Source organism: Anopheles maculipalpis, chromosome 3RL (genome assembly GCF_943734695.1).
Source record: "Anopheles maculipalpis chromosome 3RL, idAnoMacuDA_375_x, whole genome shotgun sequence".
Classification (NCBI taxonomy): domain Eukaryota; kingdom Metazoa; phylum Arthropoda; class Insecta; order Diptera; family Culicidae; genus Anopheles; species Anopheles maculipalpis.
This window is the reverse complement of record NC_064872.1, coordinates 23,075,794-23,103,050: the sequence shown is the minus strand read 5'-3', so window position 1 is coordinate 23,103,050 and position 27,257 is coordinate 23,075,794. Positions and strand designations below refer to the sequence as shown.

The 27,257-nt window shown below is 42.4% G+C and overlaps 1 protein-coding gene and 1 non-coding gene across 2 annotated transcripts in view; both read right to left on the bottom strand.

The window, feature by feature from the left end:
* The window catches only part of LOC126563716 (protein sickie), a 231,060-nt gene that overhangs the window by 142,147 nt on the left and 61,656 nt on the right, over positions 1-27,257 (bottom strand). The window lies entirely within an intron of this gene.
* On the bottom strand, positions 7,987-8,057 carry Trnag-gcc (transfer RNA glycine (anticodon GCC)). The gene has a single exon. It is a non-coding gene; the product is annotated as a tRNA-Gly (tRNA).

Sequence of the window (27,257 nt, the reverse complement as noted above, 5' to 3'; positions counted from 1 at the left end):
GTTGTCGGAGTAAGAGGTGGTACTCATCATCTTCATTACATGGGTCAAAATGCTGTGAGATGAATTTAGCAGCAATGCAAGACATTTTTCAAAATAATCCAACTAAAATTAGTAAACTATTTTTGACTTTCTATGTTACCTTCAAAATTTCTAAGTTTTTTCAATAATCGCTTACAATTTGCAAATTAGAAATGTGTGCTATTTATCCATTTAACATTAATTTTCATGTAATAAAAGTTACGGTTCGGACTGCATGATTATTTGATACAGCTAGAAGTTAAGCACACCAGTTTATGGAGAGCTTTTTATGAGACAAAAAACTATTCCTAAAAACACATTTTTTTTATTATACTTTCCAGCAGCATTCAAAACCCTATTATTATTCCATCGACTCATTTGGTAACAAGATTGGCTCAACTTAACCATAACTTCTTGCTAGACCGCCAAAGTATGATGGATATCTATGCGCCATGGGACCGTAATCGTAGCGTGCCTGATGCTCATTCCGTTTAACCCACAGCAATGCAAAAACTGTGAAACGATCATCGAATAATGCCGGCAAACCACGAAAAAAGCAAACAAAAAAAAAAATCCTGTCAAAACGACTTCCACATGATCCATCCACATCAAAACGCCGATTCCGTTCCATCGATTCCGCACTGCAAAAACCGAAGGTTCGCCTCCGAACCTTTTTTTTTTCGATGGGGTTTTGATTTTGGTCGGGACAGGTGAGAACCCAATTTTCGCTTCCCTTCAAGGGACAGCAAGCAGTGCGAGGAATGCACCTTAGATATTTGGCATAACGGCGGCAACCTTTTTGCACGATTTCAGGTTTCCGTTGGAGGCCTAAGTCAATTTAGGCCTAGCAAAAATGCCTTTCCTGGTGGACCCAACAAAAAAAAAAATCATGGAGTTTTTGATATTTTGGTCGGTATGCCGCCGGTATTCATGATTGCGATCGTAAAAGTAACGCACACCCACCGGGTTACGGGTAGTGGCGAGATTGCAAATTAAATACCCGCAATACCTTCGTAGATGGCATTTTGCACATACTTTTAGTGGTGGTCTCTGTTTTTTTTTTGTGGGATTTTATGTACGCATGGCGTGCGTTGGTGATTTAGCAAACGGTAGAACGGTTGGCCTCCTGTTAAATAGCTCCAAAACGCCTGGAAGTATTTTTATTGTCAGTATTTATTTTTGTGTGTGCGAAATTTGCCTAATGAGAGCCCGCATGCAAATGATAAATCCAAGAAAGAAAGTAAAGACAAAAAGAAAACTTTGACATAAAGTTTCAAATTTATGCATAAACCTCATAGCCGTTCGAGTTACTCGAATGTAATTACGGAACGAACAGATTTGATTAACAAATCAAATAGGTTTATTGCTCCTTTGCTTACCGGAAGGTTTGACGAATGGTTACGAATTAGCCGAAAGCCTAGAAAACCTTCGCAAGTGATTGATTTCGAACAATAAACGACCCTTTTCTAAGCCCATCAAGTAGGAAAGGGGTAACAGAGGAAACCTCATCCAAAAAAGGATCGCTTGTTAAATAACATCAACCGGCATGAGAGCCTACTTTCCGCAATAACCAGGAACCAAAGTGATGTTTACCATGTAATAATAATCAAACCAAACACAAGTAAACTTCCCTTTTCTTAAGGTTCTGAGGTTTGGTCGTCTTTTGGGAACTCTGGAGAAAAAAAAGAAGGTCCAAATAGACACTTATTTCTAGGGAAGGTACTCCATTTCACTTCCAATTCATCCGACAAGCGCACGCGAGACGCGAGTCTCCGAAGCGAAGCTTCGATTATCGGCCATTAATCTTCTTGCCGAGCACTGGCGCTCATGAATGAAGAATGGTGGTTCGGAACAAGCGGAGAAGCATTGTGACTTGATGACAAATTGCCACCTCCAAGCAGACAAACAAACAAGACTAGCGCTGAGGTTGCTTAGAAAACGGGAGTCTAGACGAGAGTCGCGTCACGTTGGGCGAGGAAGTCCAAGAGGGCTTTTGGAAGGAGTTAGCTGTGAGTGGACAGCGCAGAAATTGGAGCATGTTTTTGAGGAGTAAGTTTTCCCTCCCGGTAATAGTCATTTCGACGTGATCTCGATCATGACTTTTTAAGGACGCTGTTGTTTTGTGTTTGTGAACGTTGTCGATCCATGTTTTCGAAGGAGTTGGAAAACCCGTAAACACAAATGGCAAATCATGTCTCAATCTCATCACAATTTCCTGTTTGCCGATACCGTAACATATTCCTCTCGGACGCATTTGTCGAATTCGTAAGAGCGACAAGTTATTTTTAGTCCTCCTATTTCGCTAGCGGTACATGCAGCGCATGACCACTTCAACCACATTGCGCCAAAAATGGAACACAACCACGTGTTTAAGAACACTGCAAACTCGAAACCGATACCGGTCACCCATACCCAGCACCATAACTCCATTCGCCAAGTATTGCAAGATAGCAACCTTCAAGAATGCAACCCTGGCTGGAGAAACGCGAGAATATTCCGAAAAGGGAAAACACTTCCCAGCAAGCATCTTCACACAAATGGGATCGTGTTTATACTCGATGACCTTCCACGGGGCCGGTGTGATGCAAGATGTCACTGACCGGTTTTCTCGTGGATGCTCAGGACCCAGACCCAGGTTTGTTGCCCGATACCGGCACGATGTTTAAAAGGGATTCCGATGTAAGGTGAGTCACGCTCGCAGCCAACAAAACGGCCCAACAAATCAAAATACGAGATGAAACACATTCCGGCACACGGTACTGTGTCGGCGAGATCAGATTGGTGTCCGCCTCGTCCAACATCCTTGAACGATGACCGATGCGATGCAGCGGAGCGTGTCTTGGGTGGGGACAGAAATTAGAATTACAAATACACTACATCGCACGGCGGGAATGCATTGGCAACGGCAACTGCACACTCCATGCAATCTCCATGAGGACCTTTGCAGTGAAGCGGGTTCCAAAATTGACAACTCACGATCGCAAGATTCTCAGGTATTCAGGACACAAAGGACGCACACCATTTTCGTGAGAATCCTTTTTAGCGCTTGACAGACACAATCCACCCGGTGGATGGAACGAAACGCCAATCAATCTCGATTATGGTTTCATCAGTTCATCAGTACATTCTTGTCAGCCTTATCTGTAAGGATGATAATTAGCACTGAAAGGTCTTTAAGTCACGTCGACGAAGTATTGAACTTCCCGACACGTTTGCGATTCCCAATAGGGTAAATGATTAAATCTAGGTGAAGGTGTTCTTGGAAGCTTCACATCGGGGGTACTTTTTGAAAGTGTCCTCCTGCGGAAGTTTCTTATGTCAGAATAAATACGCGAGAGAATTCCACAAGAACACTCCTCCATTAATTCGTCTTCAGCGCGGAAGCGGATAGATGATACATTCTTCCTTGATACATTGACAAAAGAATCGACGGGCGTTAATTCTCATTCACAGCTGGGGATGTTGGGTGCGACACAACTTCCGCGCGAAAGAACCACTTGATGAGGTCACGCCTAGACGACGTGACCTGCAGCACACACTTGGTGCAGAGAGGGAGAATCTTGAAAGTGTGCGTATGTGGAAATTGACACAGATTCTAGCATTACTTTGTTTCTCAGTGTCTCTGATGTCTCTGATTCTCCCAGATCCCAGATGAGTGTGTTTTTGATTAAATTATTTTGTTTAGCAACTTCCTCATTGAGACAGATTGTTATCGATGTGCGGAAGAATAACTTAGACTTGCGGGAGCCGATGAACAGATCTTATCACTTTGTACAGTGAGAAGTGAACACCTCTAAAAGCAGAAAAGGAGTTAATTAAGTGAGATATGTCCCCAAAAAACCCTTGCCAGTTCGATGGCTTAATTTAGACTTCACCATTTCCATCCCCTTTACATAGAAAAAAAAGTATCTCTTGAAGCCTTTAACTCTTGACGAGACCTTTATCGACGACATTTTCGCTTGGTGGGTTCGCGATTAATGGCACACGGGCAAGGGATTGAATTACAGCTTGCAAAAGGTGTGAATCCAAGGTGAAATTTGTGCTGGTTATATTTCTGGTACACTCCCAACGTATCCCAATTTGGGAGGCATGAACTTGAAACGAAATTACAACAATGATCGGCTTGCCGATAGTGATCTTCGATTTTTTCAGACATAATCACATAATCGGAATCAGCTTGTTAGGTTGCGGAAAGCAGTAGCAGCAGCAGGAGAGTTGAAAAGGTTGATTGAAATGTGGGTCACCGAGCTGTAGTGATCACGAACTTCACCAGTGTTGTGAGTGGAAATTAAAGACCCATTAGAAATGACCGTGGCCTTTTAGACGGTGCGGATAAGGTAGGGTTGACAGAATGATTATACTTAAGCTTGGAGCAGGTAAGGGAGTTATTATGTCCATACCGAAATTTATGGCTAGAGAATTGGCTTTACTATCGAGAGGTTTATTCTTTTTTGGGAAATTTGGCAGACCGGATATCGCCGACATAGTTTTTGGGTGCACGTCAAAATTTATGGCCAATGTTTTTCTCCCCATATTGAGTTGCTAAAAGCTCGTGATGGTGTGCATAGTAGTGACTGACGAGGAGTATTTAGTACCGCTATAATCACCACTTGAAGACCTTTATTACCGGTCAGAAAAAAAGCTCAGGTATACTATCCAAACCCCGGTGGAAGGTCTTTAAATGGCGCCTGTTTCTGTTCCTCCTAATTGAATGAGTACCAGTCAGTCAGCAAGGGAAGTGGGCGTTTGCTTGTTTTGGTTCTTCTATTTGATATATTATGTTTAATAGCTCAGTGTGTTTTCCCAATCCTCCATCTCTCGCTAATCTAGTTCAAAGTTCCTGGAACAACCTGGTAAAACACCGTTTCAAACTTTCTTCGGCCTGGTTCATCAGGATGGAAACTTTTTCAATAGCTTCAACCATGGAAGTTCGTCCCCATGGAGGGACTCTAATAAATCCAACCCTTCTTGCTGAACAAGACTTAGGGAAGAAAAAGTTATACGGGATAATTAAATAAGAGCAATTTGCATAATATTAGTTTCTGTTTCAAGACCTACGCGTCCCAGCTCGACTCTGTGCGGCTGCTCAGAATTTGATGATGTTTATTCAATGAACAGTAAGTCAAAGCTCCAGCTCCAATGTTTGCGCTTGATGGAGGCAATATTTTAGGATCTAACTGGTTATTGCATTGAGTTCGGAATGGTTTGCTAGAAGTTCTTGAACTTGCCTTGCTGTACGTGTACAACAAGTCACGTTGGTGGTCTTGGAAAGGAACTAGAGCAACTTTGTTCGTACGAGTTCGAGGAGTTCGATTGGATTTGATTGGATTGCAGCGGTGCAAAGAGGGAACCTTCGCGAAACACACTTGACATACGACCTTCACTGAGGTCACCAGGGAAGGAGAGTTGATTCGATCAAGCGAAACACTGCGCCCACGGGTTGGGCATGGGTTGAGTAAAAATAAAGATGCGAAAGTGCATTAATTGAAAGAAATGAACGTTGATTGAGGGTGATCCAAAATAATAAAAGTCCTCCCGATGTCCAGGTCCCAGTGTCCCAGTCCAGCAGCTTTATTAAGCAATTTAATTGATAAACAGCTCGACCCCAATCTTCCAAGGCAAAATCGTATTCAGCTGACAATCATCCACGGTGATAACCTTTTTTGGGTAGTTTCTGATTTCGTGATGTACTTTTGGGTGAGGGAACGAGTGTCCCATAGGTGTTACCTTAACGGTACTTACTTACAGAAGAAAAAAGAACGCTTCTATCCAACCGCTGTTGCTACTAACCCTTCACGTAGCATCTTTCTTTATGTATCACCGAAGCAAAGAGCCACAGCTCCTGGTCTCTCCAAAGCAAATCTTCGTCGCCCTTTTTTACCTTCGGCGACGACTCTCGGCGCAACTTCATCAGCATGAGCCAGTGTTGCGCCGGCGTTTTATCCCCGAAAATGGGTCACGGTTGCTATAATTGCGCATACACGTCGCAAGTGTCCTTCCCGTGAACTGGCAGTCGCGCGCACCGTATGAGTGACTGACTGGTTTTCGCGCCGCTCAATGCGGCTGAATCCCATTTAAGGAAATATCTTTTTTGCATGTGCCTCGACTCGGCACGGCACGGTATGGGTAAGGCCTAACACCGGTGTCTCATGCGTGTGTGTGTGAGTGAGTGAGAGAGTATAATGTGGATAAGGGACTAGGGCGAACGTTAAAGCGCCATTTGGGAGGAACACCACAAGGTGACGAAAAGACACCATCAGAGATCCTCCCTTTCTCTCTCCAGAGCCAGGGATTTGCATCCCCCAAATGGATGGCTTTAAAGCGGCATGCTAATGAAGCTCTGGTCCTGGTAACTTCAAACTGAAGCTCTCTCTTCAATTCGTAAGTAAACAAAATGCGTAAATTATCCGGAGCCTCTCCAGGCGCTGATTCTTCGAAGTCATCCAAGTGCACCCAGATATCTGGTAGATTAAAATAAACGCACACAGCCCGACTCAGTCACACACAGCAACCAAGGCGGAGAAGAAGGTCAACCGGGTGATAATTCGCGCGTCAACCGGTACGCTACTACGCTACACTGCTGCCCGATTCGCGGTCCATTCCGTTCCGATATAATGAGGCAAGGCGCGACAATTAAAGAAGCTTTTGCGGCGCGATTGACGATACATATCGAGCCCAGTTCCAGCGCAGCCTCTTACGAGTGGAATGCTTTTTTTCAACCTGAGAAAGTGGATGTGCTTGCTGCCGGGCGTTGGATAATGACATAAGACCAGTAATTATGCACAGTCGTAATTTTTAAATACAGGCCACCAATTGGTAAAACTCAATGAAAGGCAATTTTTATGACGCCTTCGAGAGAGCCCGAGAGATTAAAAATATTCAAGGAAGAGAAATTAGTGAGGTAGTTTATTTTTATTCGATTTCTTGGAAAATATACAAAAGTAAATTCAATTAAGGTTACGGTTTTGGAAATAAAGGCAGGAATAAAAATTGCAACAGTTAAACTTAGTTGACAAATCTGAAGCGAAATTCGGAGTTCTTATCGAAGAAAAAATCGAAAAAAAATTCTTTTGTTTTGAAGTCTTTTAAGTGTTTAATTAAAATTGAGTAAAATGTAATAAAGAAAAGATGGAAAAATAATTGAAAATTCATGATAAAATACTGTGTTGCTGTTGAAAACCGGTATCCATATGAATTCCAAAAAAGTTAAATAGCTCAAGTTGAAATTTCTCTACAATATATCCTAAAAGTAAGGTAAAAAATTTACTTTTAAAGTCATCAATAGAACTTTTTCTTCTGCAACTCTAGACAACTAAACAATCTTGGTTAGCCTATCTTCATTCTTTTGCTAATTTTATTTATGATTCTCCTTCTTCTTTTTCTGAGTCTGTGTTTTTTTCAGGCTCTTACTCTTTTCCATCCCCTTGTCAAGTGATTCTTTTTCTTGATCGATTTGTTGTGTTTGAGGCTTATTCTTCTGCTGCTATTTATATTTTCTTCTTCTGATTTTCATTCACTCCTTCTTGGTCGTCTTTCTTGTTATGCTTGTTTTATTTACGCTTCTGCTTGTTTTATTTATATTTCTTCAAATTTTACAATCTTATAATTTAGTTATTCATCTATCCATGGATATTTTTCTTTCTTCTTCTTATTCTTCTTCTTGTTTTCTTCTCAAAGTCTATTGTTGTTTGCTCTACCACAATGGTTGAATAATTTCTTACAACTTTCAAAACAAAATTTCAAATTATATGTTGCTTGCAATAAAAAGAAAAATCCCAAATTTTCACAAAATGCTTGGTTCTTTTTTGGATTCGTATTAAATGTTGTGATCCGATTCATAGCTACTCTGTTGTTATTAAAGGCTATAGTTGAAACCAAACTGTGCAAAAAATTAAAAAAATATATACAAAACTTGTATGTTTTTCATGTAAAAGGTTTGAAAAATATCGTATGAAAAAAACTTCTTCTTGCATCGGCCGGGAATCGAACCCGGGCCGCCCGCGTGGCAGGCGAGCATTCTACCACTGAACCACCGATGCGTCTTGGTGTTCAAAAGTTAGCAAGCATGTTTCTGACTATATCGATAAAAATAGAAAATGAACAAAAACGCTCACTATAATCTTGGTTTACACAAGCACGCATCGTAAGATTAACCTCTTTAATGCATGTTGTTGATAAGAAAAGGTTAATAATATATGTTATCAAGTTATGTTGCTTCTTTTCTTCCCAAAATTTCACAGCATCATCTACCAATCAATATTAAAGAAGCACTGGTAACGAACCAAAACCCACCTTAAAATGCTTTCTTATCACTCCCAAGCACCAGCCTAATGAACGTTGATCGATTTCAGATAGCTCGTTTTAAAACCTCTTCAACATTCAGCATTCTTGTTCGAATTCCCTTCGGGCACATTAACAAGAAAACAAACCTACCAATTTAAATTATAGGGTGATTAATGCAAACTTTCCCCCACGCTCGAGAGGAAAAATTGGGGAAGAAAAAAAAACCCCCCGCTTGTTGGTCCCATCCTGTCTCTCTCTCTCCTTCGAATTCGTCCACTCGGCTCGATTTAATGCATGCTAATTGGCGTGTTTAACGTCGCCATCGATTACCGATTCGTCGACGATATGCGTGCCCTGCCTGTGCTTGCCTGTTTCACAAGACTGGCATGTAGTTTGTTTTTCGATGCCCCAAAATATCGTACAATTAATTTCCCTAGGACTCACCACGATGAGGGAATATGCGACGAAAAAGAAATGTTGTATATTCGGGGGAGGATTCTAGTGTTTGGTGCTTATCGGGTGGATTTTTACTGCTCAACAGGTTGCTATGAAAACCGACCGAGAAGTGGATTGATTTCTCGAGATAATAAAGGGAATGACAAAAAAAAAATAACAAAACACAGCCAGCAACACACTATCCCAAGAAGCTTAATGTCTTTGATCGATTGATCGATTGATTGGGGTTTCGCGTTTGCCGCCCCGTAGGCGATTAATCCTGTTCTGTCAATCACACCGCATCGCAAGTATCGGGCGACAGTGTGCCGAGAGCCATTTTGCAGTGAACAGGTGAAGACGTGTTGTTCGGTATCGCGAAAGTATTTAAGCGGATTTACGACCAGACACACAATTATTGACCGTTTAAAGCGTTTGAAGCAGTTATAATAAGCTCGTTTAATGAGGCGCTTGGTGTGTGGGGGAGCTGCCTTTTATCAAATTTACGACAGAATAAAATGCGACAACAAGCCTTTTACGACGAGCCAACGGTGTTTACTGTTTAACTTTTATTTTCTGGGATGCTGTCGCCTTTTTTTCCTGATATAAGTCGATTTATACGATCAATTATTAGCAACAGGTAAACAAAAGAAAAAGAAAAGAAAGCTCTCTTTGATCCAGAGCGTTGAAAAAAGCTTTTCTTTTTTGCTCACGTTCCGCACCATATCTTTTAAATGGCAGATAAAGTACCAATAAGGGAACAATTGCACAACATTGTACTTTATAGGCGAACAGGAAGAACAAAATAAAAACTGGAGAGCAACCCAACTCCCATGTTTTTTGGGGGTTAAATTTGCCAGGAAGCTAGGCCCCAAATGAACTTTTGTAGCGCATGTTGTTCCCTCTCGTCCTTTTTCTTTGCTCCATCTTTCCCTACTCATCACCTCTTAAATGCCATTTTGTACCAATAAAGAACTACAAAGAAAGTCTTTTAGCGTAGGTCGAATCGAACACGGATGTACCGGCACTGGGTGTACGCCGGGCACACAAGCGCGATCTAATTCTGCACGTTTTTGCGGCCCGTACCTTGAGGAACACTTTGAGGGTGAAAAAAAAAAAGTATAAATGCCGTCCGTTGTTTAGGGCTCGGTGACTCGGTGGGTGTGACTCTGGTGGCTCCGGGTTGTTGAGGAAAACCGGGAACAGCTTCTCCTGCACAAAGTTTGATCACAAATTGCATTAGCAAAGCCACTCCAAATATGGAAACCACAGAGAAATATGGAGATCTATGTGTGGTCCTCGGGCGCGCCATTACCTAGGAGGAAAAAAAGCTCGCCAGTGGTGTTTCGGTGTTCCTATCGATTTGTGCCTATCGCCCAGGCGTGCGGCTTGGCCTCACCGGTGGTGCTTTTTTTTTGGGAAGCAAACACGCGTTTTTACCATTTATCTTTAACCAATTTACAATGGCTTCCGAGCATACATATCCCGCCGTGCCGTCCGGCCAATTGTTGAGCCGCAACCCAGCCTGTGTCCCCCTGGACTCGTCACGTTTGTGGACCATGTTTTGAATCTCTCCGATGCGCGCGATTGTGCATATCGGTTACACCGTTTTGAGCGGCTGTTATCGTGTGTCTGTGTAGAGCTTTCCAAGGTAAATGGCGTCGCTGGAGTTAGCAGCGAGAAAAGGTACTGTGTTGTGAAATTTATATCTCCACTCGCCAAAAACCACATGATCAAGAGTTATACCAATATGTTGGTGGTCTGGTTTTTGGCGAATGTTCTAAACGTGTCTGGACAAAAAAAAAAGCGAAAACCTCCGCAACAAACGAGTCCCAGGACAAACGAGATATTATTGCAACGTTGCCAGATGTATCGAGTCGGATGCATTTCGTTCCTGCATCCTGCAAGGTGGTAAAACATCGTTGACAAAGTGTGAAATGGTGATAACGCTGGTCGTGTGGTAGGACAACAACAAAAGCAGCCACCATCAAGGCGTTGACAGAACGGGTCTCTCTCGCTCCTCGGCAACCGTGCGCGCGCGCGTTTGTGTATATGTCTTTATTGTTTGCGGGAAACAGCAGAAGTGAATGAAAAATTTGCATTTGTCTCGGTTAATAGAATGAAGCATAAAGTCACATCACCACCAAACTCTTCGCCATCTCCAGTGGTGTTATTGTTGGATTTTACACACATCACCACAAGTGCAACGCAACGACCGTGGTCCGTGTTGGGTGGTTTATGGTGGATGATGGCTTTCGGTGCAAATGCATCGTTGATCGCATGTTGCCGTTGTTGTTAGGCGAGTTGCAACCAACAAGGTTTTCAATACACCAACCATCAGACGGGTATTAATGGTACAGTAACGCTGAAGGACGATGTAACAAACGGTTATGAAAATAAAAGGTCGTTACGTTTGCTGGAAGAGGCTGTCTGTGGTTTGATGCTAAGACAACCTGGCAAGATGAGTGATGATGTTGGCATCGGTTCGTCTCGCCATCGGGGTATAAGAATTACGGTCGTTTAAAAATTAGTTCTTGAGGCGTTTAGTAAGTAGCTACATCAAGAATTTCTTAAGAAATTAGTCTGAACATTGAGGGTTTTCAATAAATATTCATTCATTCTTTTTTTAAGAACAACACGAAATGCAACAATATCGAAAAGCATTCAAAATAGTTATAAAAGGATTAATAAATACTTGATTTCATAAATGTAAGTTAATGTCTTGTCAAAGTCAAATTCAAAGACAGAGAGAAAAAAGTGATTTGATACACAAAGTTTGACTTATACAAAACATGTTATGGATAAGGGGTCTCCCCGATGATAGGCTCGGGGACCGGGGCTCCAATCCCTTCCGGAAGGTTCCCCCGTAGTGAGGACTGACTATACAACTACGTGTCATCAAGAAGTCTCGTGGCTTACCAGACTTCTTCGATGGCCGACGTGTTCTCGAAGCTTCATTAAGCCAAGAATGTCTGAGGACTCGGGCCAATATGCAGTTAATGTATAACACTTTCTCCAAGTCGTATTTAAGACGAATTTTGAAGATCTTTATGGTGCAACCACTGGTTCCTGAAGAGGCACAGCATACTCGTTATTGAATGACTTTGAAAATTTTCAGATCAGTTTCAGATCAGTCAGCCGCCAAACCGTTATCCCGGCCTGAATGGCGGATGATTCCATGCCATCCTCCCACCTCAATCTGGGCCTATCATTCCTCCTCTGTCCGTGTGTACGACCTAAAAGGACTTTCTGAGTTGGGTCGTCCGGTGCCATGTGTATAACATGGCCAGCCTATCGGACCCTGGCGAGCTTAATTCGCTGCACGATGATAAGGTCGTCATACAGCTCATACAGCTCGTCGTTCAAAAATTCTTATCAGAATCGTATGTTTTATGAACAATTGTTTTAAATGTTACATCTAGAAACTTTGCAATACTATTCTCGAAAAAAAAAAACATTTCAAGCAGGAAAAAGTATGCGGAGCTAGAGCTTCATAAGACCAGGAATCTGGAATGCAGAACCTACTATCACGATTTCGCCAACGTATCGACAAAGCGAATCGGAAATATATTTTAACTACCGTCCTCGAAGGAATGTCATTCCAGAATAACAATCTTTAACGGAATGGCAGGCACCTACTTTCATAGCACGAATTTTTATTGGCAGTAACGACCAAAACGCCTGCCGCACACGGTTGGGAAGAAGATGCAGAATAAATTTATGTCCGCACCGTGTGCGCATCATAAGCAGCGGATGCATACACGCAGAGTCCGGACCGGAGAGTCACGAAGGATTCGCGAATTTCCTTGTGTTTATTTCCATCGCACGACCCTACCGGAGCGGTAAGTTCGCGCCGAAAGCTTTGACAGTAGGCGGCAAAATAAGCAGATATAGCACATACAAATCAAACTAGCACTGTTTCTGCATTCTAACCCATTCCTGCCGAATGTCGCATCCGAGGCAACAATTCAAATAGCTTTTACGGTCCGCATAGTACATGCGGCAGGGCAAGGTTCGAGTCAAAGCACCTCGAAAAAGGGTTCCCCCTATCACGAAAGGTGAATTTACAATAAGTTATTGCCTATTATTTCTATTTTCTATGAGCATGGGTCGGCCGACTCGTCGAGAAGGGAGCATATGGGGTTAGACAACATCGGGATGCATTTTCATCGAATGTCGCGTGTGGCTGTATATGTTTACATGTTTATGTGTTCTCTATCTCTATCGCGGTACACATTCCAAACAAGATGCTAAGCTTAGCACGGTAGAAGGAACGTAGAATGCACACGAATAAACGAGCGGGAAGATAATAAACCGTGAGATGAACCGAGTAATCCGTGGCCGCCCCGAAAGAGGTGATAGCGCGAGTTCGAGAGGTCGGTTAGGATATTCTCTTTTTTTTCTGGTTTTGTTTCTTTTTCGATAATCATAACAAGCAACTGGCAGCATATAGTGGCGTTCCGTACCGTAACATTGTTAGCGGGTTCGTCGATCGTACGAAACAAAACATTTGGTCTTCGAAAGAGTATAACTGGAGCCTTGAGGAGGGTTATGATTCATCCGTAGCGAAGCAGCAGCAGCGCGTCCATGGTTTGTGATAGTCCCATGCTTTTAATTCGACCATGAAAACGTTGCAAGCAAAGGGTTGAAGAGTTTGGTTTGAAGAAAAGGTTCTATAAAAAGGCACTCTGCTTGTAAGCCACCAATGAAAGCAGAACCACAGAGAGAGAGAGAGAGAGAGAGAGAGAGAGAGAGAGAGTGAGGAATCGAGAATACCCATTAGACAAGGCTTAATAAGAGGGTATATTGTTATCAACTTGGTTGCTGTAAAGAAGTGAACTGTTTCGATAAACTCGAAAGATAAAGTGAAGAATTAGTCCACGATTACCAATTTATAATGAAAATTTGATCTGACGGTAAATATATGTATTTTTCAAACGTTATTAATTTTTTCGCAATTCTGGAAAAAATAGAACGACAGAGACCTTGAAACAACTCTTGAAAATAGAGCAAAATGCATCATAGTCATGGCGTTGAAAAGAATTCATCTGTTAGGGCATCTTTTTACTTTAAAATGAGTTATCATACATTACATCCATCATACAAGGTCAGGTCAACTATTCTCGAAGCGTTCAACATATGATACCAACTTGACAGAACTGCTTGATGGATGCATTATTAACTTGAAATATTTTTTGGAATAAATAATGTGCTGAAAAGTAAATGCTTGACTACATAAGGCTCTCTAACTTTGTATATACGAACTTTAGATGATTGTATTTTCTTAAAAATCATTTGTTTAACTTTCAACGACATCGTTGACATGAGCTAAACTAGCGCGAAATTAACTAAAACAAACGATTCCTCAGACATCGGCCCGAATCTTATTTTTGGTGTCTTGTTCGACGAAAATCTAATGTTCTTTTTCAATAGGCTAGGAAGTTTGACTATCACGTCGTATAAGCATCATTTCAGTCACGAAACGTAAAATATATTTTAAAGACATCAAATATTCGTATATTTTATTTGCTTATCAGACCTATCCGAACGTTATGCAATTTCCTTAGCAATGTTCGTTTAATGCTTTTACTTTATTTGTTGGCCTCCTGGGGTTCTATTGCCACATGGGAATGCATCAGATCTCTGGGAAAATAACTCCCTTCAACCTTATTGGTCCCTGCAGCATCCTCCCGAGAACATGTAATGCTACCTACTACTGCATCACCCACCACAATGAATGCGTAAATTATGTCTTTTTAATGATGTTGAACAATATTCGATTGGCGTTTAATAATGCCATTTGCAGGAAAGTGTTTGGGCTTCTTTTTCATTCTCTGAAACACCAGCCGAGCCGCTTGCTAGACGATTGGGTTGTATTCTACCCGTCCAAAGAAGCCCGTGAAAGAAGCCTTGCCGGTGGAATTTATTTGCCTACATTAAACGCCCTCGTGGGTGGGTTATGTGTCGCAGGCCGTGCTACAAGACGATTCTCACGCGGGAAGCGGTCCTATTATCATTAACATTTTGAAACGAACAGAGTGGAGTGATCGCGCACGGGAAGCACGGGCATAAACATATGGTGGCGTGTATAAATATAAAAAGTGTATAAATAAAAGGGAGTTGGTAAGCGATCGAGATCCGTTTCGAACGGAAATTGCTTCTCGATGACCAATAGGACCTCTGGTGGAGGTTTAGAATGTTGGGATGAGAGTTTGTTGTTTTGGGTGGTCTTGATCAGCAGCTTAGAACTGGGAGCTTAAGACTTAAACAAAAATAAATTGATATGGTGTCCGATCGTCACACATTCTTGGAAATCCTCACCAATGAAAAAACATCCCCAAATGTTCTTTAGTATGTTCCCATCTACACATCTTCTTCTCCAAAGCTCGTGCTTCTTTCAGGTTGTTTCGTTATTATTGAAAGCCTTATTTCCACCACAATAAACGATGACCGACGCACAATGTGGTGAAGCCTTCTTCTCATTTCTTCACACCTGGGCTTGTTTTATTTAGCAAAGGCACGGTACGACACGCTCTATAGAAATGAAACAAACAGGATAAACGACTGATAATCGTTCCGCGCTTGGACGGTGCGGTAAAACCTTAAAAATCCCACAGCCTGACACGCGACACTGCAACAATGTGTTGTGGATGGTGATTGCGGAATGTGAAACTTCTTTTTTCACGCTGGACAGCAAGCCTTCCTTTTACCAGTCTATATGGAAGACAAATCGCCCAACACCCGAATGGAATGGTTTGTCACCCGTGGTCAGTGCACAGTGCGACGGGAGAACCCACCGAAAATGCCATTCGCCATATTTGGTACGAAACAATAGTGCGCAAACAGTGTGTTACCTGTGCGTCGTGTCCCCGAAACATACCCATAACGGAGTTGTAATTGAAATTGTTGCTGGCAGAGATGGTGAAGGTACGGTACAAATGTATAAGCAATAATTTAATGTCTCTCCCCATTCATCGGCTCATTACCTCCTTTTTTCCTCCGGAACTGGCAGTGGGACATGAACATGGTAATGCAATGAAGTTCCTGCCCGAAATACCGTTCGGTGGAGCTGAATGCAAAACTCACGTTTCTGCACGTGATCGCCATCAGGTCCTCCGCGTTTGATTGGTGATGTTAGATAATTGACGGCTAGTAAATTACTATCATTAAGTTTGTTTATTGTTGTACCTTTTTGATATCTTTGATCAAATGTGCGGATCGGACTTTAAATGATCGTCAGTATCAATATTATTAAATTCGGAAACGTGTTCAAACAGCTGAGATGGATGTAGTTTCTCAGAAGACTATGTTGAAGAAGAAATTACGTCATTAATCCCGAGCAAACCAGTCTTTAGATTTGTATCAGTATGCATACATGAAAATGTGTAATCGTTTTCTTCTTCTTCTTCTTGACTCAACGATCTACTAGGTCACGAAGGCCATCGATTTGCTTACTAGAGAATAATGTTAGACTACCTCGTAGTAGGATAGTCAGTCCTGACTTCGTGGGAACGCTCGCCTAAAGAAAAAGCTCGGACTTCCTGGACCCATGATGTTGTGGGTGAAATCATATCTTCTAGATTGTCATTATTCGGTAAACCTGGGTTCTTACACGTCCTGGCGTATAGCGCATCCTCTGGCGTCCTGCTATACATCAACGACGCGTTATTGGTTATCCTAGAGGACAATCATCTCCACCTGACGACTACGCCCAACTGCATCATTACGAGACTTCCAGTCCTGGTGCCATCGGAATGCCTAATTACTCTGCCCTGAGAAATGTGTGTTGATCACTTTTGGCCGCTGACAACGCCAGTCGACTTACAACAATGTGCTAGACGGGATAACCATACAGAGGAAACATTGTGTTAAGGACCTAGGCGTCTTGCCTTTACACGAGGATGCTTGGACTAGTCTTCCATATGGCCCGTGAGTTGCAAGACGTAACATGCATCAAGGCTATCAATTACTCTCTGGTTCGTTCGTTGCGGACGTTGGAGTATGCTAACATAGTGTGGTGGCCTAACGCTGTACAGTCTCAGGCGCGTCTAGAGACCATCCAGCGCAAACTCACGCGTTTTGCGCTTCGAGGACCAGATGTATGCTGCTTGGTCTGCCTTGGTATGACGCTCCTTTCTGCAATCAGCCTCTTCGTCCCAGCCATGTCACTTCGTGCCCGTGCGATGCTAACTGTCGCAGAACGTTGAACGTCATTCGGCTGTTCTGATCCGTTTTTGCGTATGACTCGTGCTTTTAACGCTGTCAGTGGCTAATGACTGAAGAAAAAGCTATTACTAATATACAAACTTTTATTTTGAGAGGCTTAAGTATTTGACGCCATGTATTGGTTTAGGTTTAGGGGATTGGTAATTATTTGCCGTGTCTTCCAAGACGCAAATCCAATATCCTATCGCTTTTTGTAATGAGCAAGTCACCCTACAATTTGCTTAGAGTTCTGCTTACAGTATAGAAACCCAACAGTTAACATGGCAGTTCACCTAGTTCAAGGGACGTAGTATCAGGTGCATTGTTTAAGACCTCTAATCGAAGATGACAAGGGCAAAATGCAAAATGTAGTAAAGATAATATCTTTGCTGAGACTCCACAAATTTTTCATGAAGCTTCATAAACCTTGCAACTCTACTGTAAAGGTGCCTGTTAAGAAAAGGTCTAGACTTTTCAAAGATATTTTACTGAGAGGGGCTGATAGAGTAATAAACTCCTCTATGTGATTGAAGACAGATTAAGACAGATCCTAACAGTACCAAGCCGAAGACTAAATTATGTTTTGAAATATATTTCATAAACCCAATTTACGCGATTCGTAATGGTTGTCATCGAAGCAAAGTACCCAAGAGATGCAATCAGATGTAATGCATTAAGCAGTCTCGATTAAATCGTAATCTTGTTCACTTAGAGTGCTAAGTGAAAATCGCATTAGATGTCATCATTTCATCCTACTCATAGCTACCCATAAAACGAACAATTCTTGTTTACTACCGTGCCGTCATCATATTACACCACCTTCCCAGAGGTCCATCGCGATCGTGAGCGATATTTTATGCAATCATTTTTCTCTCCCTCACAACAAAAGCTGCTCGGCTTTTCATTCGTGGTCTTTCGGCGCATCGCGCCGTCTGTTCACCTTCATTATTTGCTTTCGGAAGCGACAGGAGACTTCTAATAGGAGATTGAAATCCGACACGCTTCATGAAGCGTCAATTTAGATCATTCGACCAGTGTGTCTCTCCATCCCGGAGGCACGGCCGACGATGATGGTGGCGAGATCGAACCGATCTCGGATGTCTCGGGTTAGGCGCAGAGAAACCATTAGCGATTATTTCTGCATTATTTCGAAAGGCGAAAGCCACCGGCGACGAGATCACAGGCAGCACGATCACGACACCATCAAGTCAAATAATGGTGACTGTCGGGTTTGCCTGCCTGCTCATAAACTATCGCATGCTGTGACCGGTGCTGAGCTTGTGACCTGTGTGATGCTGCATATGGAGCAGACAATGTGTCCATGTCCGACGTGACGTGACAAAGCCCGGTGCGAGACCAAAACCCATAAAGACGGATGGTTCCGTATCCGTTGCCAGGAATGGAAATTGAAGACCGGACCGATGCGATCCCATAGTGACGCTGGATGCTGTTTGGAGATCTCAATTGTTTACTTACACTCTGCTAAGCTCCGAAACGTTGCCGGTTCGTTCGATGTCTCCAGTTTGTCCGTCGCCTTACAATAAAGCGTTTTAGTCACAGTAATTATCGTCACCGGCAAATGGGAATTGTGTAACAATTTCTTTCCTTGAGTGTGCTAACGCCAGATACGCCAGTCTTCGTGGCTTAATTGAAGATCACGCAGAACATGGCGCGATGATCGCGTAAGGAAGATTGCACTGATGATCAATTTCAAGCACTTTGCGTTATTGAAAAGAGTTTTTAATTACTCGCTGTTGACCTTTTGGGAGCAAGCCACAGAATTGGAAAGATCAAGAATTGTACACACACACACACATACTAGAACGCACACAAGATATGATGGCTTCATCGAATGCCCAAACAACGTTGCACTTCCTCTTTGTATCTCGAATCTCTCGCACCGTGTGTATCACATCGCACTGGCAGAACTTCTGCAACGCTTGGCAAACAACTGATTGAAGTTATGAACGGGACAAGGATTTTTCTTTTCTTTTCAAACCCTTAGAGAAGATCACTGAACTGATTAAGCTAAAATAAACAAATCTTCATTTAACACTCACTGACTGGTCCGTCGTTCCCGTTTTTTTGGAGGACGCAACAACATAAACGATCGGTTCGATCACGCGATTGGGCTTTACTTTGGGGAATACCCGAACGACCACAGCTTTGGAACGGCAGAACCAGCAAAAGCAACAAACAATTAAAGGCAAGGCCATAAATCACTCTCTTGCCATTTTGGAGTTTGTTGATGCTTTGGCCGGGACAAAACTAACATGCAATCGACTCAATGCTCGATGAGATGCACTGCGAGTGTCTCCATGCAATTGTGCGTCCGCTACCCTTTCCACCGCTGCAGACGTTTTGGACCAAGGATTTGTCAATTTCTCAGCTAAATATCTCGGGTGATGGATCTTCGAAGTTTCTGCATGTTTGTGGTGTTTTGTTGTAATTTCCACCAGACAAAAGCAAACGCAAATAACGTTGAAAACGGGGTCGAAGTCTACGGGCAGGAGCGATCGCGCTCCATCAGCATGGAGCCTCGGAACGAAGTCGACGTGTCGGCGACCTTGGCCATTCAAAAAAATGCTTTTTGCATGCCCTCATTTACCCTGCTCGGTTGAATGGTGGATGGCGCTTTAGAAAATGTGTTTCTTCCTCTTGATGCGCGTGAACAAAGTCAAACTCCCCAAGACAATCAGCACACATACACACACACTCACTGATTTTCGCAAGCTGTGCAGTTGCGTTTGTGCATGCTTCTTTTACGAGAGCACGGCTGCTTCCTGTCGTACAGTCCCTTCATCTACCTTGTCTGGGCTGGTTGACTCTGGCTCGTGTTTTTTTTTTCGTCTAATGGAGCCTTCTCTCCGGACATTGGTAGACAGAGGATTTTTTTTCTTCTTCTGTTACTGCCTTCTCAAGCGAATGTAATTGTACCGTGTGAATACAGGAAAGAAGCGGTAAAACAAGCTCCGGATTATATAGATTTTTTTACGATACGCGCTACCTTCGACAGAATTATTTGCCATGGTGGCTCCCAGACAGGAAAGACGGGCAATAGGGTTGGACTGGTTGGCTGGATGTATATGTGGCTGGAATTCTAATCTTTCGCCACATTTTCATGATGTTGTAAAAATGGTCAAGTTTTTCAAGTTTAATGCGTTTAAGCACAAGCAATCAATCGGGTCATCCATGTTACCTTCGATCGGTCTTAGCGATATGATGCTTTAAATGCAAAACGTAATTTACCAATGTTAAATATCACATTTTAATGTTTAAAAGGCCTTCAAGGTTTCTCAGCCTGCGAAAAGTATAATTTTACATTGAAAGCAAGGAACATATTTTTGCAAGCGTTCCTGATGCTATGTTTCTTCAACATTTTACTTGCTAAACATTGTAAATTGCGTCCTTACCGTTAGGAATTATATTGTGAGTTATCAGATGTCAGATATATTTTGCAATTCTATGTAAAATTTTACTTCTTAGATGCGAAACGACCTTGGTTACGAAGATCATTATAAAATTCTACAAAATTACAATGGCATTCCTATACTACGAGGACTTAATGTTGTCTTGAAGAGTGATATTAACTGCCCAGCAATAAAATAAGGGTCTCCGACTGAGATTCTCAGAAGCGATCACAATTAGATTTCTATAAAACCTAGAACAAATCCATCCTGACAGACTCGGTCCGGTGGTTGAGGGGACAGGGGTGCCAGTCTTCTCATAAGGAATGATCTCGGGGTGAGAACCGACTATCCTTCAGAGCAAGCGCAGAACTACAGACACTCGCCACCTGCCGGGGAATTCGTCAGTGGTATCACCGTACACCTGCCATAGACTGGGAATTCAAACGCTCTCTCCGGGGAACCGGAAAAAGCAGCCACATCGCCAATACTATCTTTACCCACTTAATACAGACTTAATACAAACATTTCCATCATATCTTTACAGACGACTCCGTTCATCTGGACTCAGCCGACTGTGGGATCCACTACGAAAGGGACGACTGCGCCATCAAACTTCCTAATCATACCTCCATGTTTTCCGCCGAAACAGTAGATCCCCCATATCCAGTTCCTAGACTCCATACCTGCATCCCCGAAAATCGTTTTCTGTTGGATTCCGGGTCATTCCGGAATCAACGGAAACGAGAAATCCGACCAACATGCTAACAATGGTCGACTCCGTCCTGACGAGCCATATAACATCCTTTCACGCCGTGATGCCATCCGCTTCACCAACACCATCATCTCCCAACACTGGGACTCCACATGGCACAAAGTAGAAATCAGCAACAAACTCCGTCCCATCAAGAACAACCCCGCTTCATGGGAAGATACTGAATCCAGCCACATCCAACGAGTCCTTTCCCGCCTTTGTATTGGTCATACCTGCCTTCTAGAAAAATCTATTTCTCTACTCTGCAGCTTCTGTGGTGTTGACATTACCACAGAACCGCCTTATTCGATTATTACGGAACAATCATTTACAGAGAGAAATTTCAGCAATAGTTTTAACTTATTCATCATCATATGCCATAATCGTAATAGTGTTCCATAATATTTAAGAAACACCTACAATAGTTTTGTATTAGATTATACCACTTATTTATACAGTAGAGTGGCGAATGTAGTCTCTAGGACTCGAAGCCTCTATCAATAAACGAAGAAAAAAAATATAACTGACTATCCAACTACTTGATAATCAGCAAGTGTCTATTAAAATTATTCTATGGTCGGCCTTGACCTTCGAAGGGAGTTAAGCCACAAATATTTGTATGATGTTCTATTATATTTGTATGATTCTTCTTGTGCACCTTATTATGAAAAAAATTGAGCTTCATTTCAGCAGAGGAGATATCCAAGCGTCGTCTGAAGGATCACAAAAACTAAACAATATTAAGAACCAATGATTTGGTAAGAAAATTTTGTAAACAATTGCGTTTACTAAGGGTTCTCAAAAAAATCTCCAAAAACCAGCCAACCTTCCTGAATATTACGATATGTTTTGGAATTAAAAAAAAAAGAAATAAAAATCAAATATTTGTGTACTAATTCATACCTCAAAATCTACGATACGAAGTCTTTCACGTGCGTCTTACGTTTGAGCTCGCTAATTATTATTCCAAACCGATCGAGTTGCACATAAATCACACACTCGAAACGCTGTCAGAAGCTAGACGAACGTTTTTCTTTTTTGCTTTATCTTGGGAGAAATCAATCATACTCATATTTCTCCAGTAAGTTGGGAGTATTCAAATTTTAGGCAAATTCACCCCCACAAAAAGAGCATTAAAAACGCATGGCACGATTTTTTCTTTAAATATACTTCAAATCACACAAAGAAATTCTACCTACTTCTAAACCACTGTTACCAGGTGTTTTTCATCTCTCGTTGGAAAATAAAAGTCCCTCCGAAGGAAAAAAAAAGCAGCAATAAGTCGTACTCGGTGCTCATTAGTACTGATTGTGACCCTCGCCACTGGAGAAACTAAACGATTGACAATAAATCTGCACGCCACAGATTTGCATAACCGTGAGTTCTGATTACGAAATGACATCGTTGTTTGGCTGTTTTTTTTTTTATATCGTTGTGCGAATTGTTTAGCATGGGTTGCCCATTCCACCAGCCTTGTGGCTACTGCTGTCGACATAGCCGTCATCAGGGGAACGTGCAACGGCAATTAGATAGCGGAAAGCGATTGGAAAGAAAACCCCCGATCGACAGCGACATCGATCAACTGCCAGCAGCAGGTCGTCTTCCGGCGTTTCATAGGGGAAGGATAGATGCGACACAACCAAGAAGAACATACCGTCACAATTCACACATAGACTGGGGGACCCTGGGGGAGATTTATGGGCCTTGGTTTATGTTCCCGTTGGAACAGCTTCCAAGCGGTTTCGGGGGTTTCACCCGCAACACGTCGCGTCTGTGAAGTTGCTTACGACGGGATGAAGACTTGTTTTCACGCCGAGAAATTGGGAAAACAAATGGGGAAGGAAATGGAAGAACGCTACTACGACTACTTCTACGGTGCAGAGGGATCTTCGCTGGGTGGTAAATAAATCTTTCGCTTTTTTAGTGGCCTCGGGTATAACGCTGTTCGAGGTGGACCAAGCGATCAGAGGAACTTGTCATAAATCAGCTGATCTTTGATTCGAGGGAGATGTTTTTTTTTCGCTCTCTTCTTGCGATGTTAGCAAGATCTCTTCTTTTTGGCTAAGTTTTTATGAACTTACTATGAAAAAACACCGTTAAAACTCTTCACATCAGCGGTATGATAACTTTGACGTCACACTTAGCAGCTATTAAGAGCTCGTAAAACTCTTGCTCTGCAGAGACACACAGTATAACACACACATGAAGCGAAACTGACACGGTAGAACACAAGTGGCCTCAAACGCACCGGCACTCTCTGGCACAAGCACAACAGCCCGAGTGAACGTGCCCCGTCATAATTTAAGATCACTTTTCCTGCGTCGAATCTTTACCGGCTTCACCGACTGCACTACACTTGAGCTGCAACGACTCCGTACAGCTTCAACACTTAATCTCCATCTCGTGTGATCGATTTTCCACGTGACGCAACCTGAACGACACAATACAATAGACGGGAGGTTCACCCTTCCCGCCTCAACCGGATGCTGCTGCCCTTCTGTTCACACTCGTCACCCGTCACTTTGGGACATATGATACCGAAAATGGCGATTATCGTGTGGACGTTTTCACGTGTGATGGTGACCTTCGATAAGATCTGCACCTTCAACCACCGATCACTTACGATCACTCACTCGAATCACGCAGCAACTCAGTGCCGGCAGTGGAATGACGACAAACAATGACTAACGCGGCGTTAAATTGGAACGTTTGAGGTCCACACGCACACCTTACGGACTGTGCGGTTCAACAAGAACTGACTGACTGGCGGAGTGTGCTGGACTGTGTGCTTGGTATCGAATGTTGTTGATGCAGGGTTACTCAATAAGTCGTCTGCTCAATGCTAGTTGAATATTACTTTTCGTGAGAAACTTTTAGTTTTTTTAAGTTATACGACGAATGTTGAGTAAAAGTTCATGAAATACATAGACTCGTTAGATTCTTATACTCATTATTATTTTACAAGAAAGAACAATTGAATGTTAAAGTAAATTATTAAATAACACACAAGAAACATAGTAAAAACGTGTAACGATCTTTCCTAAATTATTTCTGCGTTAGCTCTCATGTGGATTTTTTTTTTGTGGAAACAGTTTACCAACCCTGCTTCCAAAACATATTCAAAAGAATGGAGAAAAAATCTCGCGTTATCATTCAAACTTATCCGATGCAAGAAGGGAGAAATGAGAGAATCACAGGAGAGAATATAAAAATATGAGAGCTGAGTTATATTTGTACAGCATCCAACGAGCAAAACAACAAGAGATGATCAGCAACAGGTTGCCATTGTGAAAACCCCTGCAGAAATGCTATTTACAAGATCATTCAGCGATAAGGTAGCCGATGATTGTAAAAAAATGGTCCTTAAACAATAAACTTTGTCACAAAAAGCGCCTTATTGAGGCGCCTTACCTGATCTTTTTAAATGAGGGAAACTGAAGATCAATTCTTTCCTCCCTCTCTCTCACCGGATGCTTGTCACGCTCCCACTTTGTGGAGCCCACAAAACTTCAGCCGTGAGAGTGAGTGCCGCCGGTGCTCACCACTTAACAGCCGGCATCCGACTTAAGCCGGCTTCGTCAGCCTTGTTGCCCGTGGTGACCCTTGACTTGCTGTCCGTCATTTTTCATCATTACCTCCACCGGCCCCTCTTCGCCAACAGTTACCAACTGATCGACTTTACACACATCTCGTTTTCCTTCTCTTATCTCGTCCACTCCTCGTCCGTTTCCTCATTTATCACACTCGTCTGCGATCGACTTCGAACTTCAAAGCGTGATCTGAACTCACGTGTAAGGTGATCCATTGCTCCAGATACAAGTTATTTCCTTCCCTTCATCCGAAGCAAGGAAAATAAAAACACAGCAAGCTTCGGTAGCATCGTTTTGGGGTGTGTGAGAGAGTTATGGCTCTTTTTTTTTGCTTGAGTCGCTTTTCGTTGTTATTTATAAAAATCACAGCATGAAAGCATATGGACCCAACATAAGCTTTCATATGGCCGCGCGAGTTCAACTGGTGCCACGAGCCGTAGGAAAACAGAAAAAAAATCTGGCCCGGGCTCCCCAGCTGCCAACTGATCGCGATTTATAATTCACACCTCGCAGTTGTCGGTCTCAATCTCGCCCGACTGCCCGACCTGACTGACCGATCGTTTTCGTTCGGTTGAAGGAACGCGCGTAATTGATTGGTTTGGATGCTGTTTGGTGGAACAGCACAATGAACCGGTGTGCCGAGTGGGTTCGTGATCATGTTCGAATGCGTTCTTCTCACCCTCCTTGGCTGCAATTCTCCACCTGAACTTCCGAAATGCTTTCACCCGTCTGGCCAGTCATAAAGCAAGGCATTTTAGCTGTTGCTTTTTACACAACCCTCCCGTGGTTATGATTGGAAAGGCCACTGTGGCGTTATGAATTTGTTCTCTCGTTAGTATGGTGGAGTTTTTTTTTAAATAACCTGCACGAATTGACACCTTCTACTGCTTGGAGCGGTGTGATTAATGGGTGCGTAAGTATCGTGTGCAACAATGCAAACACTTTGCATGCCAGAGAATAACGATGACGACGACGACGATAACACTTAAGTAGTTGGCATACCGGTTTAATGAATTTGAAATTAAGCTACTCAGTATTTGGTTTTTCAAATAACCGTAGCTGTTGGGCAAGAGTGTATTAACTTAGCAGGGTTTGGTTCGATTATTATGCAGAGCAAGGGTTTTTCTGTCGCAACGTATTTATGCATGACTACATTACAAAACTTAATGATAGAATGGAAAAGAATTATTAATACCATACCAAGCTGATTAACAAACACTCTGGTGCAAAATAAGTTTTAAAAACAATTACGTTACGCACTACACAATTGCTTTAAAAATCTGTAACTTTACACAATCATTCGACAGATTTTTGTTGGGAATTGCCGTACTTAAAAAATCAATGTTTGGATTTTAAAATTACTGTTCATTGCTATACAGTACTTTAACACTGGTCAGCCCGGTGAAGTAGACGAAAGCAGCGCCGGTCTTCACACGACAGGATCGGAGTTCAAATCCCATCTGAAGAGTCCGCCTGTAGTGAGGACTAAATATCCAGCTACGTGGTTTCAAGGTAGTAAGTTTGTAAATATTCGCAGGTAGAGCTGGAAGCTTTTCTGAAGCTATTTTGTTCTGGAGTGCAGATTGTGAACCGTATTCAAATCAATTCTGCTCAAGTTAAAGAGGACAAATCACAGGAAGGTCTGGCCTTCAAGTTAATTTCAAGTTGAAATTAAAGTGTACAATCCAAAGGACGGACTGGCGTGACGAAGTCTTGTGGTAATTGTTTTGAAATTTTGTCTTAAATTTCCAAGTTCTGTAGGTAATTTAAGGGGTTGTTTAATTTGAATTCCATTTCCGTAAAGTCTTCTTTTTGGCTTACCGATCTCTTTTTTGTTCACGCCGGTCATCGAATGGCTTACTTAACGTGCGGAACTGTCAATCCTCACACAACGGGAGGACGGTCCGTATGGGAATTGAACCCCGGTCCTGCCGTACGAAGACCGGCGTCGCTATCACCTACACCAACGGGTCGCCCGAAACATTTTCGTAATGTGTATTAAAACAAATTCTGCCTCAGTTCACACGGCAGGGTTCGGGGCTCGAATTTCATCAAAGATGTTTCCCCGGATGCTGCACTGGTTACTGGGGAAAAATCAAGTAAAGTAAATCAGAGAAAGCAGGCTTTTAAACCTTTGAGGTTTAGATGTCATCTAGTTCAAGAAGTGTAGAGTTCAGAAGTGATCAGGAAATGAGATGATTCAGAAAATCCTGTAAGGCCATCAAAATTACATCGGTATAGAATGCTTTCGGAAACCAATAATTAAGGAAGAACTTTACAAAATTCTTTCAGTCCCGTTAAAGCTTTGCAATGTTTCCAAAATTATTTAATTCATATCGCAATAAATCAGGCCACGAGCTTCAAAGATTGTATGGCCAAAAAAAAAAAACCTAGAGAAAAGAATAGGATTTTGAAAGTAATTAATGTTGCTGAACCTTGGCCCAAATAGCTACGAACACTCCCGAAACGACTCGAACAATCCCATTCCCTGTTAGGTAATATCTCTGCCAGATACATTACTTTATTTATTTATTTATTTATTTTTATTTTATATTTGAGTACGACGCC